Source organism: Pyrgilauda ruficollis, unplaced genomic scaffold, assembly GCF_017590135.1.
Source record: "Pyrgilauda ruficollis isolate IOZ18807 unplaced genomic scaffold, ASM1759013v1 scaffold21, whole genome shotgun sequence".
In the NCBI taxonomy this organism is placed as follows: domain Eukaryota; kingdom Metazoa; phylum Chordata; class Aves; order Passeriformes; family Passeridae; genus Pyrgilauda; species Pyrgilauda ruficollis.
The window spans coordinates 6,465,892-6,479,698 of NW_024520318.1; the positions used below are offsets into that span (position 1 = coordinate 6,465,892).

At 47.0% G+C, this 13,807-nt stretch overlaps 1 protein-coding gene across 1 annotated transcript in view; it reads right to left on the minus strand.

The window, feature by feature from the left end:
• Positions 1-5,504: 5,504 nt before the first annotated feature.
• Positions 5,505-13,807, minus strand: part of ZMAT3 (zinc finger matrin-type 3) — a 38,022-nt gene continuing 29,719 nt past the window's right edge. Inside the window, exon 7 of the mRNA XM_041467788.1 lies at positions 5,505-5,523. The gene's annotated coding sequence lies outside the window, so the exon portion shown is untranslated. The remainder of the gene's footprint in view (positions 5,524-13,807) is intronic.

Below are 13,807 nucleotides of genomic sequence, written 5' to 3' on the forward strand. Positions count from 1 at the left end.
AAGGAGCATCCAGGGTCCTCTCATGCAGTTGCTGGCCAATGACACTTGTGCTGAGCTGATCCACAGCCCCAGCTCCCAAACCCTGCTGCCCCATGCCTGAGATAACCCTCAAACCTTCCACACCTCACACCAAGAGCAGGACAGGAGGTGGCAGTCAATTCTGGGCATGCCACCATGCCCATGCAACAAAGTCCCAAATGCCACTCATTTCTTCTACATCTGTGGTGCAGATATTTTGGTGATGATCTTTACCCTTCAATGTGCCCCTTCAAGGTTCACAAGGCATCCTGCCCACTGCAGAGGCTCTGTGTGCAGACCCAGGGGTGGGATTGTCCTCTTCTCCACTTTGTGACTGGGAAATGAGCAGCTTTGTCCTTCCCTGGAGCCGCTTGGCTGCTCAATACTAGCCTGACAATTACTTCCAGCCTTGGATAAAAATCTCCTGCCCTGATGCTGTTAAATTATGTAGAACAAGATTATAATTACATCCTTAAAAAAAAAAAAAAAAACCTCCCAAACTCTATACTTAAAAGAACATTATTCAGGTTGCAAAAGCAGGCACTCCAAAGTTACAAAACGCCAGAAATAGAGCTGCCTGAACAGCTTCCATGCTGCACCACTTGTCTATATGCATGATGGCACAGGCTCTAACTCTGCAGGGGTGTGCCATTTTCCACAGGACCCCTGAGCCTGCCCTGGTGAATGACCTTCAGGCAGGACCACAGCCGTGGTACCATACAGGCAGAGCAAGAGTGGAGCAGGGAGGTATGCCTGATGTCCTTCAGAGGAGAACACTGCTGAGATGTCTGTGAGGCTGGACAGGATTAGGTTAAGGGAGGCTGATGGAGAGCCTTCTTTTCCCCAAAATACTGTGGGTCTCTTTCCTGCTCAACTCTGCCAAGATTTGGTGGAGCAGAGCAAACACTGGGCTCTGCCCTGAGCAGGACTCAGCTCACCAGATCATCTTCCTGCTGAAAACAACTTGAAGGAAACATTTTGACAGCTTCAAACTGATCCTCTTCAGACATTTTTGACCCATGGGAAGCAGGGTCAGTTTGCTATTGCTTTTTGAATTCCTTTGTGTCAAAACTCCAGAAAATCTATTGACACAGAGACTGTAGCCACCAAAACCCACGTTCCTCTAGTTCATGCTGGCCTCCCATATGCCAGGCCAAAGGTCAGGATGTCTGCGCACTCAATAAAGTTGAAACTGGACAAAGTCAGCCATCAGCCCCACGATAGACCAAATCCTGCTCCTCTCACAATGGATTCTTCCCAGACAATACCCACAATAGCCATGAGGATCCACCTGGATTTACCAGCAGTTTCCAGCCAGCAGCAGCCCTGGTGAACTTCACCATGTTCTATGAAAATGTGGAGAAACACAGTAAGGCAAGGCAACAATCAGGAAGAAATGAAGCAAAACTAATTGCCTTACCTGAGTTGTTTCAAATTTTTTTTGCCATGGTGACTACAGCATCACTGTGGAAGAGACTTTCTCAATGGTTCTTGCTCTCTGTGACTTCTTGTTTGGGTTTCTTCAACATTTGTTTTGAATCTGCCAAAGTTCCTGCTCAGTGATTCCAGAATATCTCCAGCACAGGAAATATAAAGAATTAATGCAACCTCAATGCATAACACATTTGCACTGTGTAGCATCTCCAGTTTCTTGGGAAACAAATAAGTGTATGCAAGTTGCAAATACTTGAGCTATTTGAACTGAAAAAAAAGAAAATTAATTACATTACCTTCTCAATAATTCACAGTTCTGTGGAGGATGAGAGAGTCTAGATATGGGCTATGTAGCAGCTCAAGACTTTCCTGTGTCTCTTCATGACTGAGGGATTCAATCTGGGCCTGAGCCTCACCTGCCATTCCTGACTCCATTGGCCTTGGGCTGTCCCAGAAACAGAAGCCCTGTTGCTGGCTCTGTGCTTTAGACCATTGCTGTAAAAAAAAAAAAAAAAAAAAAAAGGAGGCAGAAGCCCAGAAAGAATAAATCCAGCAAAATTTTGTGGATTCCAGGACCCTGCTTTCATAGAACAGGGACACAGAAAACAGTCCTACAGCAAAATGTCTCTCCCATCTAGCCAGTACCAGCTGCTTGCTCCCCGTGCCCAGTGGTGTCCACCTGGGATGTCCCATCACAGATCATGATCTCTTTGGACACAAAGACATCTTCTGCTCTGGTTTTACAGAGCTGAGCACAGCTGAGCCTCGACACACACAGCAGAAACTGCCTTAGTTACCAAAGAAAGCACCAGCCTCAGTGCCACCTTAATGGCTGATTTTCCATAAAAACAATAATTTTCTTAAGAAAAGCCTCTCTGCAGCCTGAAGCATGACACTGGTGGGGTGTCTGAACAACTTTCCCCTGGACTGAATCCCTGCAGGATGGGAAGTGCAGAGGGTACAGCCACAACACCCCTGTATGACCCACAAGCCACCAGGGAGAACGTTCAACCCCTCAGCCAAGAGCACAGCCAGGTGCAAGGGGCTGTGTTGTCTTGCCAGGCCAGCTTGGGGTAACACATAGAAAAGGTGTTGATATTTGCTTGGGAATTTTTTTTTCCTTTTCTTTTTATTTTCAAGGCTTACTTGCAATGCTATTTGTCACATCTCTGCAATCTCTTTGTACAGCATTCATCCTCTCACCAGTGATGAAAGGCAGTGCCCTGAAGGACGTTTTTCTGGCCTTTTAATTGAGTTGTTTAAACTGATAAATTCAGCTGGGAAAAACTATCTGAGAAGGAGTGATGATTTTATTAAGTAAAGAGAGATCATGAGCATCTCTCAGGCCACAGCCAATCCAGAGGAGCAAATACTGGGACACTGAACCACTCTCCTCTCCAACTGCATTTCTGCATGGCTAAAGATGGTGAGGAAAGGTAATGGGGACACCAAAAATGCCTTGAATCAGCACCCTAGAGAGCTGGAGCACCACATCTGCATATTCAGATGGTCTTTTATAAGATGACCTGGCAGAAGAACAGACTAAAATTTTAGTACATTCCCTTGCATAAATACAGCCTGTAAGTATATATGATTGTGCTAGTGGGTGAAATATCTCTTCCCAGATTTGGGGACTCACTTTCATTGCTGGAGGATGACTCAAGTAGAAAAATGCTTGTCTGTCTTGCAGAAGGGGTTTACAGCTAATAAAGGCTCATTCCACAGGGTGTTACCTGGAAAAATTAGTAATGAGCAAATCCAAGCTTAGAATATCACAGTTTGGAACAAATTTTGTTTTCAAAACCTACTACAACATCTGCCTACTACCAGTGAATGTACCCCAGGGCCAGGTCCTGCTAGGGGATTCACAGGCACTATCCATTCCCTCAGACACCATCTTTGGCAGTGAATAGCTGAAATCCTGGCTTTTCCAGCCTGTTCTGGCAGCCAAACCTGCCCTGTTCACTTGGGGCTGACACCAACACTCTCCAGCTCAGTCTGAGTTTTAAATAACCACAAGTGCAAGACCCACATTAGACCCAGGCTCACAGTCACAACACAGCCAGCCTCCTGGGATCCACCAAACCCCACCTCAAATCCTTATTTTCCCTCTGGTACTTCAGTTCATTCAATGTTTTCCCCTGTAGATTTTGATCCCTTGTCTTCCTTCCCCAGTATTTCCTCAAGTGTTATTAAGCATTCCAGCAACTCCCAGCCCAGAGCAGATTTGCAGGGAAGCACCAGCTCCTGCAGAGTAATTTTGCCTTGCTCTAGCAGAGGAAAAATCCCTCCTGCTCCAGCCAGACCTGACACTCTTAGCAGAGGAACGCTGAAATATTGAAGTACATGAATATCAATCAACTCAAAGCAAAAAATGAATTCCCTGCAGGAGCAGTACACTTCCTTCCTCAGAGAGCTGCTGATTAGCAAGGTTAATTGTGTACCTGCCAGCAGCAGCCATGCCTTGCAGGGCACAGGAGCTGATAGCAGCATCCTGGCTGTCCTTGGGTGCCTGAGCACACACCAGCAGCTGCAAGCTCCAGCCCTGCCAGGCTGGACTGGGAATTTGACTCAGGCAAGCCAGAAGCAGCTGTGGCTTCATGTACAACCACTGAAAGTCTTCTCCAGTAGCACATCTTTCTGCAGGTGTCAGATATTTCTCTCAGAAGTGGAGCAACCGATTTTTCAGCAAAATATTTTTCGATCGGATAATAATATTTCTTATCCCAGAATTTCCAAAGGTGGATTGTGATGGTATCAAAAGCATTTTATCTTAAAAGATACAAAGAAGGCATTTGATCTCTTCAGATGAGGATTTTCTCTTTGAAATTCAAAGTAACATATTTCTTACTTCCATTTACTCTCTATTGTAAGCAAATCAAATGTCATTTTGGTATCAAAATCAGATATCACCCAACTGTGGCATTGGCACTAAACTGAATCATCACATTGAGAGAAACCACAAACCAGACCGTGGTGTAGAGAAACACATTCCAGGCTCCAGCTACAGCACTCAGAGCAGGTATTTCTTGCTCTGAACACCCCAGAACACACAAATCTGCTGCTGGGCACAAGGGAAAAATTTGTAAAGTTGCAGCCTTTGGGAATGTGGGAATTATGGGGAAAAAGCACCATGGAGAGAGAGAGAAAGAGAAAGAGCAGGGGAATGACTGGGGTATTTGGCCTGGGAGACCTGGAGACCTGAAGGACTTGGCTTTGCCAAGGGCAGTTGGTTTTGGTGTGGAGCAGAACCTGCAGCAGTAACAGCTCAGCAGGGAAAGCTGGCTCAGATCCTGGGTAAGGGACTGGGCCTGGAAGCTGAATTGGGTTATTTCAGCTTCCTCATTGTCCCTTGGGCAGGCCAGGGCTAGAGCTGGGTGCTGTAAGGGTGTGATGGGAGAGCAGGACATCCCAGCCTGCCAGGGAGCTGAGCTGGCCTGTGGGAGAGGGGAAACTGAGGCTTGCTGTCCTCAGGCATGGGATATGGCTCTTTATCTTGTGGAGGCACAGGATCAAACCAGGTGCTGAGCTTGCACTCTTGGAGTCACAATTTGCCCGTGTCTGTGTGGAGATGAACCTTCTGTGAGTATTTCAAAACATGGGTTGCCCTGCCCAGCTCATGCTGCGGTGTGGACTCAGGCAATGGGACATCTGTGTTGTGCTCTGACTCCCTGAATTGCCTTAGAAATAGCAGATGCATGCAAAACCCAGACTTTGAAGGGCCCAGAAGAGCAGGGCTATGTCACAGCAGCGTTTTTAGAGGCTGCACTAAAGCCATTGTCCACTGAGGCCTGAGAGCCCTTCCAAAGCACAGCCCCATTTGCTGAGCAGCCGAGCTGGCTGGGCTGTGCCGGGCTGACACCCCTCATTAGCAGCATCCCCCCCAGCCTCTGCATTCCAGCTGTGCTTCCATCTGCCACAGAGCCACTGAGCAAAGCAGCCAGGCTGCCAGGGACCTCTGAAGGAGGTTTCCACTCAGCTCACCTGCCTAGCACAGCACAGAGACCTGAGCAAGATCTCGTCTTCCAGATCTCATCAGCAGCAAGGGCAAGGCAGCATCCAACACAGCTCCTGGAGGAAAAAGAAAAATTTCCAAACATTGTCTTCCAAAGGCAAAATAATAAATAGTAGGAAAAGGGCTGTTTGGAAATATCTGGTCTTAAAGTATTCTTATAAATAACATTTTTATAACCATAACTTCTTTTTTTTTTTGGGGGGGGGGGGGGGGAAGTTTTTTTTTGTTTGAAAGATGGATGGAAAAGTAGAAGTTGGGTAACTTTACCTAAGCAGCTGGAATGTTACACTGGATCAGTACTGCCATTCAAGATGAAAATCAGCAGCAAGCTCTCCCTTAAAGAAATAAGTAATCCCAAGGCAGAGATAAAATTGGATAATGGATGTCCCATGTGACACTGATAAAGAGCAGGCTGGGACACAGCTGAGCCTCTCTTAGTCCAAGTCAATCCCATTGCTTTTCTTCTCTGTTTGACATTGACATTTTCTGCAGGGGAGGTGTTGGAGCAGCATCCATAAAGCAGGATTTTTACATGAGCTGGGCTGTGGTTCCTGACATTGCTGCAGCGTGTCCCAGGCCCTGAGAGCTGCAGATTAGCTCTGACATTGCTCATTGCTAGAAGCCCTTCACAGCAGAAACACCAGGAATTTAATATATACACCTCAGTCAACTTACCAAAAGCATTCAAGAAGTTTAGGTCATTAAGCAGCAATAGAGAGTAAAATTAAAAAAAAAGCTTGCACATCATTACTCTTAGCTGCTGTCTGCTGTGTAGTTCCAAGTTTCCAAACAAAAAGCTGCACAGCAAAGCCAAGGGAGGTGTGAAAAGTGGAGAGGGGAAGGTCATGGAGAAGGGAAGAGCAGAGCCAGGTCTGTCCCTCAGAGCCAGAGCACATCTGTGACCCCTCCTGCAGCCTCTCTGCTCGCTTGCTTTGGGGTGAATTCAGAGCCCAAAGAGCAGACAGAGACCCCAGCACTTCCAGAGGCAGGAGCAGGGCAGGTTTCCCGAGGCTGGCTCTGCCACTGACCCTTCCTCCTGACTGACACAGCCAAGGGTCTCTCTTGAGCACTGGCTTCCAAGTTCATCCCAAAAACAAGCAGAAGTGGCCTGGAAAAGACGATTCGGGCTCTGTCTAGAAGACTCAGGTACAGCAGTGGTAAATACTGGATGTACTCACAGCTGGTACTTCAGCACAGCCTGACCTCTCCTCCCTGTACCCCAAAAAGCCCCAAGCCCTCTTTGCCTTCACAGCACTGCTGGGTAAGGCTTGAGCAGGCAACAGAAGCTGTGAGTGGTGAAAACCAGCACACAAACCCTGTCTGGCCACCAAAATGAAGCAAGGAAAGCCTCTGCAATATCTGTCCAGGCAAAAGATTTTGCAGTATGTCCCACATTGGCATAAACATAGGCTCAAGCAGCTGAGAAAAAGAAAACTTCAGTTTTCCTGAGTAAAAAGGCAGAAAGACAGGGTTTTTTTCTTAAAAAAAAAAAAAAAAAAAAAAAAAAAAAAAAAAAATTAAAACCTTTTCATTCTCATTCCCCTCTTGTAAAATAAAATCATTAAAATCTCTGGTTGGCAGATCAAAAGCAAACCGTCCTTTAATGGAGAAAATTAAAACTCCCTTAAAATATGTTTCTTTCCTGTAAAATTTCAGTTACACTGAAAAAAAACCCCTGTGATTCAGGAGAAAAAGGGGTTCTAAAAAAATTATTATCAATTCTTCCAAGGATGCTTTAAAACTTTGCCACAGCCAAGGCAGCTGCAGTGTATTCATAACATCACATGGCAAGAAAGGTGAAATATTATGAAAGCCTTTGAGCAAATAGTCTAGAGCTTCAATTCTAAGCCTGGCCTTGGCACCACACACCCTGCACAAGTCACTGCCCTTTTCCCCCATTTCACCCCACGGCAGGAGCCCTGTGGTCCCTGCTCACCCCCCAAACTGCTGTGCAGCCCCACAGTCCCAGAGAGCTGAAGGGTTAATGTGAACATTTGGGTGTTTATTTTGAGTAGAGCATAAAACCCTGACAGGCCATAATTGCAGTGTTGATAAGCAGGGAGAGAATATTTGGTGTTTCAAACATCACATGACTAATTGGTGCTGGAACAGATGTGTGTGTAATTTGGGGATGCTGCAGCCTGTCACGGGCTCGAGCAGGAGGAGGGGGCTCCGTGACCTGTGCTCCTTCCTCCATGGTGCACCCCAGCCATGCATCCCCTGACACCACCAGCACAGGCTGTGACCTTCCCCTTAGTGCATTGTCAAGCTGAATGGACAGAAAAGTGAAGAAATAAACACCCATTTCCATTCTTGATTTTCTTCTTGCATTAGGCTTCTCCACAGAGCATTACGAACACCCCAAAAAAATGCTGATATTTTTCAGTCACTGGGCAAGAGAGCACTCAGAGAATCCTCAGAGGATGCCCTCGGCTGTGGAGACAGGTTTCTATAGCAGTAAAACACATCCTCATTTTCACATTCAGCACACCAAATTTTCTATTTTTGAGCTAAAGACAAGAGCCAGGGATGCTAGTGGTCCCTTATAGCAAAGAGCTCCAGAAACACCACAAAGCCCAGAGGGTCAGACCCTGGTGGCGCTGCCAACACTTCTGCACCCTTCACAGTGGTCTGGTTCAAGTCAGAGTGGAGCTTCATTGTTCATTTTGCCCTTAAACCCTTCTTCTCCCTCAGGATATCTTTCCACACCCATCCAGCTGGGATGTTGAATTTAGGTATTTATTTAGAAAGGGGTGAGTGTTTCATTGCTTTGAGTCTTCTTGTTCTCTTCCCTTTCTCTCTCTTTGTCTCTCCAGTTTCCCCCTTCCAACTCTCCTTGGGAAAGGACTCCCCACCCAGCTTTCAGAAGGGATATGAATTTCACAGGCTGCTCTATCGTACATTGCTTTAGAATCACTTTTTCCCTCTGTAGTCCAGAGAGAATTATGAACTATATTTAAACCAAAACTTGGTGTGATAAGAGCTTTTAATTACTATGTACAATGTGTGCACCAGGGTATGGAGTTTGACTCTTTTAAAGTATCTTTAAGGAAGAATTAACATGTCTGTAACTGCTCATGAGCAAAAAATCCTGACATTCATTGGTGGGAGCTATTTGCCACATGAAAGGCAAAGACAGTGCAAAAAAGAAAGTGTAAGGGATGAGCATCTGACCCAGCCCAAGCTGGGATGGGGCCAGTGAGTTCCCACAGAGTCCAGTATTCACCACAACATATTTGCTGATGCCAGAGCCCCCCAGCACTGACCAGAGAGCACAGTTCTCAGATAGAAATCAAAAGGAGTTTATAATTCTCCTCCATTGACAAATGTGAGTCTGTTCATGCCACCCCAACCCAGGCGCAGATGGAATGAATGAGGCCAGCACTGGGGCACTACCCCAGTGTCACAGACACTTTCTCTAGGACAATCCATTAGCACTTCCATGCACCTGCAGCTCCCCATTCTTCACAAAAACCTTTGGTGTCACACAGGGACAGGGCTCCTCCCTATTCCCAGAGCTGCCACACGGCTCCCCCAGGACCACAACCTCCCCACAGCAGCTGGACACAGCCAAAACCACCAAACAAAAGGGCATTGACAGGCAGGTTGTGACCCACCAATTAACAGGCAGATTTGGCATCACAAGAACCTCTGGAGTGCCTGAGCATCCCCCAGACTGGCTGGGACATCCTTACCTAGAGCCTTCAGCAGTTACCAATGGACTCAAACTAAGAGCCTAGAGCTACAAAACTTTATTAAGGAATTCATCTGCCCTGATGTGTTGTCAGAAGACCTTTTCCTCCAGCAGCCCTCTCTCTCCAGCAGCCACAGCAGAGCACCACAAAGAGCACCAGCTGAAGCTCACTCAGAACTCCAAACTCACTTCCCACAGTCAGGAATGTGGTGGGTACCTGAGGAGCACCCCTGGGAACAGGAAACAAGGCACACATGGCTGAAAACATCTGAATGTGAGGGTCATGATTTCACCTCTTGCATTTTGCAAAGCTTGCTGTTTCACTGTAATGATGTTTTGGCTACAAACTGCAGAAGAGGGAAATGATTATGGGTTTTGCTATCTCTTAGAATTCAGCACAAGAGCCACAGAGCAGCTGTGGCTGAAATGATGAAGTATTTATATTGCTGTTTTTCCATCACAGGTGTTTCCTTCCATAAAAAAAGATTCCCTTGCACTGCAGTAATGTGTAAGTGTACACTGCTCAGAGCTACTGGCACCTGATCTCACAGCCAAGGGGAAAAACAACTTGCAGGTCATTTTCTATCCATATATTTATAAGCTCACCAGAGTTATGTATGATATCATTGTTGTATCTATGCCTCATGCAAACAGCAAGAGGGGTTTATTCCCCAAATTATTTTCCATCATGATATTTTCACCAGTGACTTTCTGTGAGGTAAATCTGGATGTTTCTACATAGATTTAGGGAGGGAGAAGGAATTTTTACTGTTTCCTTTTGGGGGAAAGCAGAGGGAATACATGGTGTGCTGTGCTTGACACATTTCTTTGCAAGGAAAAACAGTAAATTTTTGTAGGAACCATTCTGGAGTAAATCCACTGTGACTGAAGGTGAGATAATTTACCACTTAATTTAAAATCCACTAATATTGATTTCTGAAGGCTTTTCCTCCCCCAGGGCTGCAGATTAGGTAAAACACTGTCAGGGCCTGGCAGCACAGCCCTGCCTGTGGTCAGCATCTCTTGCAGACCTCAGCCAGAACCCACCAGCCCTGGACCCAGCAAGGCTGATGTGGGCTGGGAGCTCTCCTGCACCTTCCAGCCAGGCTGTCAGACCTTTCTGCAGGTAAGGGGACATTGACAAAGCAGCTGCTTGCTTGGTTCTGTTCATCCTGACCCATGGCTCTCATGGACTGGATCCAATTCACTCAAAGGACTTCTGTCAGCTGCTGGGGCTCAGCAGGTTCTTTCAGCTGCTTTTTCCTGATTTCTCACTCACAAAATGATGTGTGTGCCCTCAAAGCTTAAGCAGCAGCATCTCAGGTGCTGGGGTGGGTGACACTGGTGTCCCCAGCACTGTCTGCTGGTGTGACTGTGGCCTGAGCTGTGTCTGTGAACTGCTGCAGCCTTGGAGGAACTTGGGGTGCCCCAATCTTCCTGTGGTGTTACAGCACAGGGGCCTCGCTGGGCTTTGCCCTCACCAAGGGGCAGATACACCCAAAGCCAGAGATGGACATCCCTCAGAGCTGGGGCAGATCTGCCTAAAGCCAGAGATGGACATCCCTGGGAGCTGGGGCAGGCCTGCCTAAGGCCAGAGATGGACATCCCTCAGAGCTGGGGCAGGCCTGCCTAAGGCCAGAGATGGACATCCCTCAGAGCTGGGGCAGGCCTGCCTAAAGCCAGAGATGGACATCCCTCAGAGCTGGGGCAGGCTTGCCTAAAGCCAGAGATGGACATCCCTCAGAGCTGGGGCAGGCCTGTCTAAAGCCAGAGATGGATAAACCTGGGAGCAGGGGCAGGCCTGCCTAAGGCCAGAAATGGACAAACCTGGGAGCAGGGGCAGATCTGCCTAAAGCCAGAGATGGACATCCCTGGGAGCTGGGGCAGATCTGCCTAAAGCCAGAGATGGACATCCCTGGGAGCAGGGGCAGATCTGCCTAAGGCCAGAGATGGACATCCCTCAGAGCTGGGGCAGATCTGCCTAAAGCCAGAGATGGACATCCCTCAGAGCTGGGGCAGGCCTGCCTAAGACCAGAGATGGACATCCCTGGGAGCCAGCCCCAGTTAAGGGCAGAGAAAACAAAGAGCTGCTGCTCTCTGGCCATCAAAGCACCCCTGCAATGCTGAGCTCTCAGCTCCCTCACCCAGGGGCCTGGGATGTGCCCTGAGCCCTGACCTGCTCCCTCCACACCCCTCTCACCAGCTCGCTGGTTCATGTGAGTGGGCAGAAAGGAAAGAGGATCCTTGGGAGGCTTTTCCTCAGAATTAACCTCTGATATCAGAGTGAAGCTAGTGGGCAGTAGGACAGCTACTGTGGTGCTGGTGGAGGAGCAAACTCAGCAAGAAGACACAGATGACTACTGGTAGTGAAAGATTTGGGATTGTTGCTCCTCTAGAAAGAATACAATGGGAGAGGAGAGAGTTCTCAAAGCCCAAAAGCCACTCTGCTTGGCAGAGTTTGTGGAGATGTCCAGACAGGAAACAAAGAGGGCAACAGGATGTGAAGGCTGTTGTTTCAAGAAGCATGATTGAATATCTAAAAAGCATCCTCACTAAAAAAAGCAGAATTCCTCACAGCTCATGAGCCAGGTTGGTGTTGCTTGTTTACCAAGGGCTTGTTTACCCAGGAGCTGCCTTGGTTGTCCCACCATCTGCTGCCACAGGTTAGACTGAGCTAGCAGCAAGGCTCATCCCTAGTCCTGACCTAATTCATTGAAGTTTGTGCAAACTCAAGCTAAAAACTGAGCTCGTGATGGTTTCGAAAAAGCCTAGACTGGATGCACAAAACAAGCATCTTGAAAGCAAAATGAGGTCTAACTACAGCTGATGATCCAACTTTCAAGCAGATAAATTACTTTGCAAAAAGACTGGTACAGCCAAGCCCCTTTTCATTTACAGAAAGCTAACTCAATCAGTTCCTATTCTTTTTAGATAGATCTGCTGGGTGTAAATGAATGTGTATAATATGTGGACCATTTATTTCCAAGAACATTGCAGTGAAAGTTTCTTTATGGATTTGCTGCAAAATCCTAAGTAAAGAAAAAAAAAATCAATAGAAAGTATCCACCTTTCTTAAAAAGAAAAGCCATTTTTCACCCCAAAGTTCAATTCATTTTGCTCTGGCACTTCCTGACTTTGATTAAGAACCTTTCAATGTTTGTGCAGGGGCTTTCCTCCAACCTCCCTGGAAGAAGTTTTAAGTCCTTAAGCCACAGGGGCGTCTACAGAATTGGAGAGGTTTTGATGGGGCGGGGGGAGAAATCACAAAGCTGAAACCCATCTCTGCAAGTGAAGGTGACAGTTGTTTTATTGTTCTTAACTGGGGCTGGGGGTGTCCATGAGTGCTGTCTGCATTGCAGCACCAGCTCCAGAGGCTGCACTGCCCCCAGTATGGCCAGCACACCTTGGGTTTGACAGACTGAGGAGGATGGACCAGCCCAGTCCAGCCTGTGGTCACCAGATCCCTCTGAGCTTGCCTGCAGCACGCTTTGAGACATTGTCTGGGGCTTGGGGGCTTTGAGGGCGCAGCAAAACTCATCATTGAAGCATTGGTGCAAATCCTGAGGCAATGAGTTCAACAAGGGTCTTGGGAGCAGAGCAATCCACTTGTCTCACTCACTTAAATGCTTTGCCTTGATTTGGCAAAGGAAAGAGACCCCAAAGGTTTTGGCAGCACCTGTCACAACAGCACTGGGCAGCATGTCTGCTGTTGGAGATCTAAGCATGAGTCAGTCACTGGCGCTTTGGGAGGAGGTGGGTACCAGCAGAAAGCAGGAGGCTCTGCCAGCTCCTTTTTCTCTCTCTCTCTCAAGGACTAGCTTGGCTCAAACACCATCATTAGCTAGCAGAGTGGAGGGTTTTCATCACCTGGCAGCTGTAAGGCGGTTATTGTGCTCACTGGGAAATGAGATGAGACATGGGATGATTGGGTTTGTGTTTCTGTGGGCTGCTCGTTCCCCTGTACCTTCCCCCAGGCAAGGGCTGGGCTGTGAAGGGGCAAGACCTTCTACAGAGAGTAATGCTCTGTCTGTGGGTGCTGGGGTGTCTCTGCAAGACAAGGGAAGCCAAGAGTGAGAGTACCAAACAGATCCTGTGCTTGCAGTGAGCCTGAGGTTATCCTGTGTCTGTGTACAGAGGGAATGGAAAATGTCAGGCAAATGCAAAGGCACCTGCACCTTCACCTCATCCAAATTCAAGGGATGGCAGATGAAGCAGGTGTCTACACATGCAACATGCTTTGTAGAACCTGTCTCTTCTGAAAATGCTTCCTTTTTTTCCCAAAGAGAGTCACAAATAACTTCAGGCTGAATAAATTTTTGGAGAGAAATATTTTGCTCAATTTCTTGAGATTTTCTTGACTGGAAAGAAATCCACAAACTCATTATTGAAAAGAATACACATTACCTTTGCTAAAACCCTTTTCATTCTCTTTTTCTGTTGTTAAATAAGAGGTCAGAAGAGAAGCACAAAGGAGCAAATGATTTCCTGAGATAATTTTCAAACCCAAGTATAAAACTTGAGATGATCTACACATTGTCTATATGGAAGTCAGTTGTCCACAAATAATATCATGTAACTAATTAAACATTGTTCCTCTGCTGTTATAAATGAAGATATAATTGTGGTTTTTAGTAACAAGTGTCTGC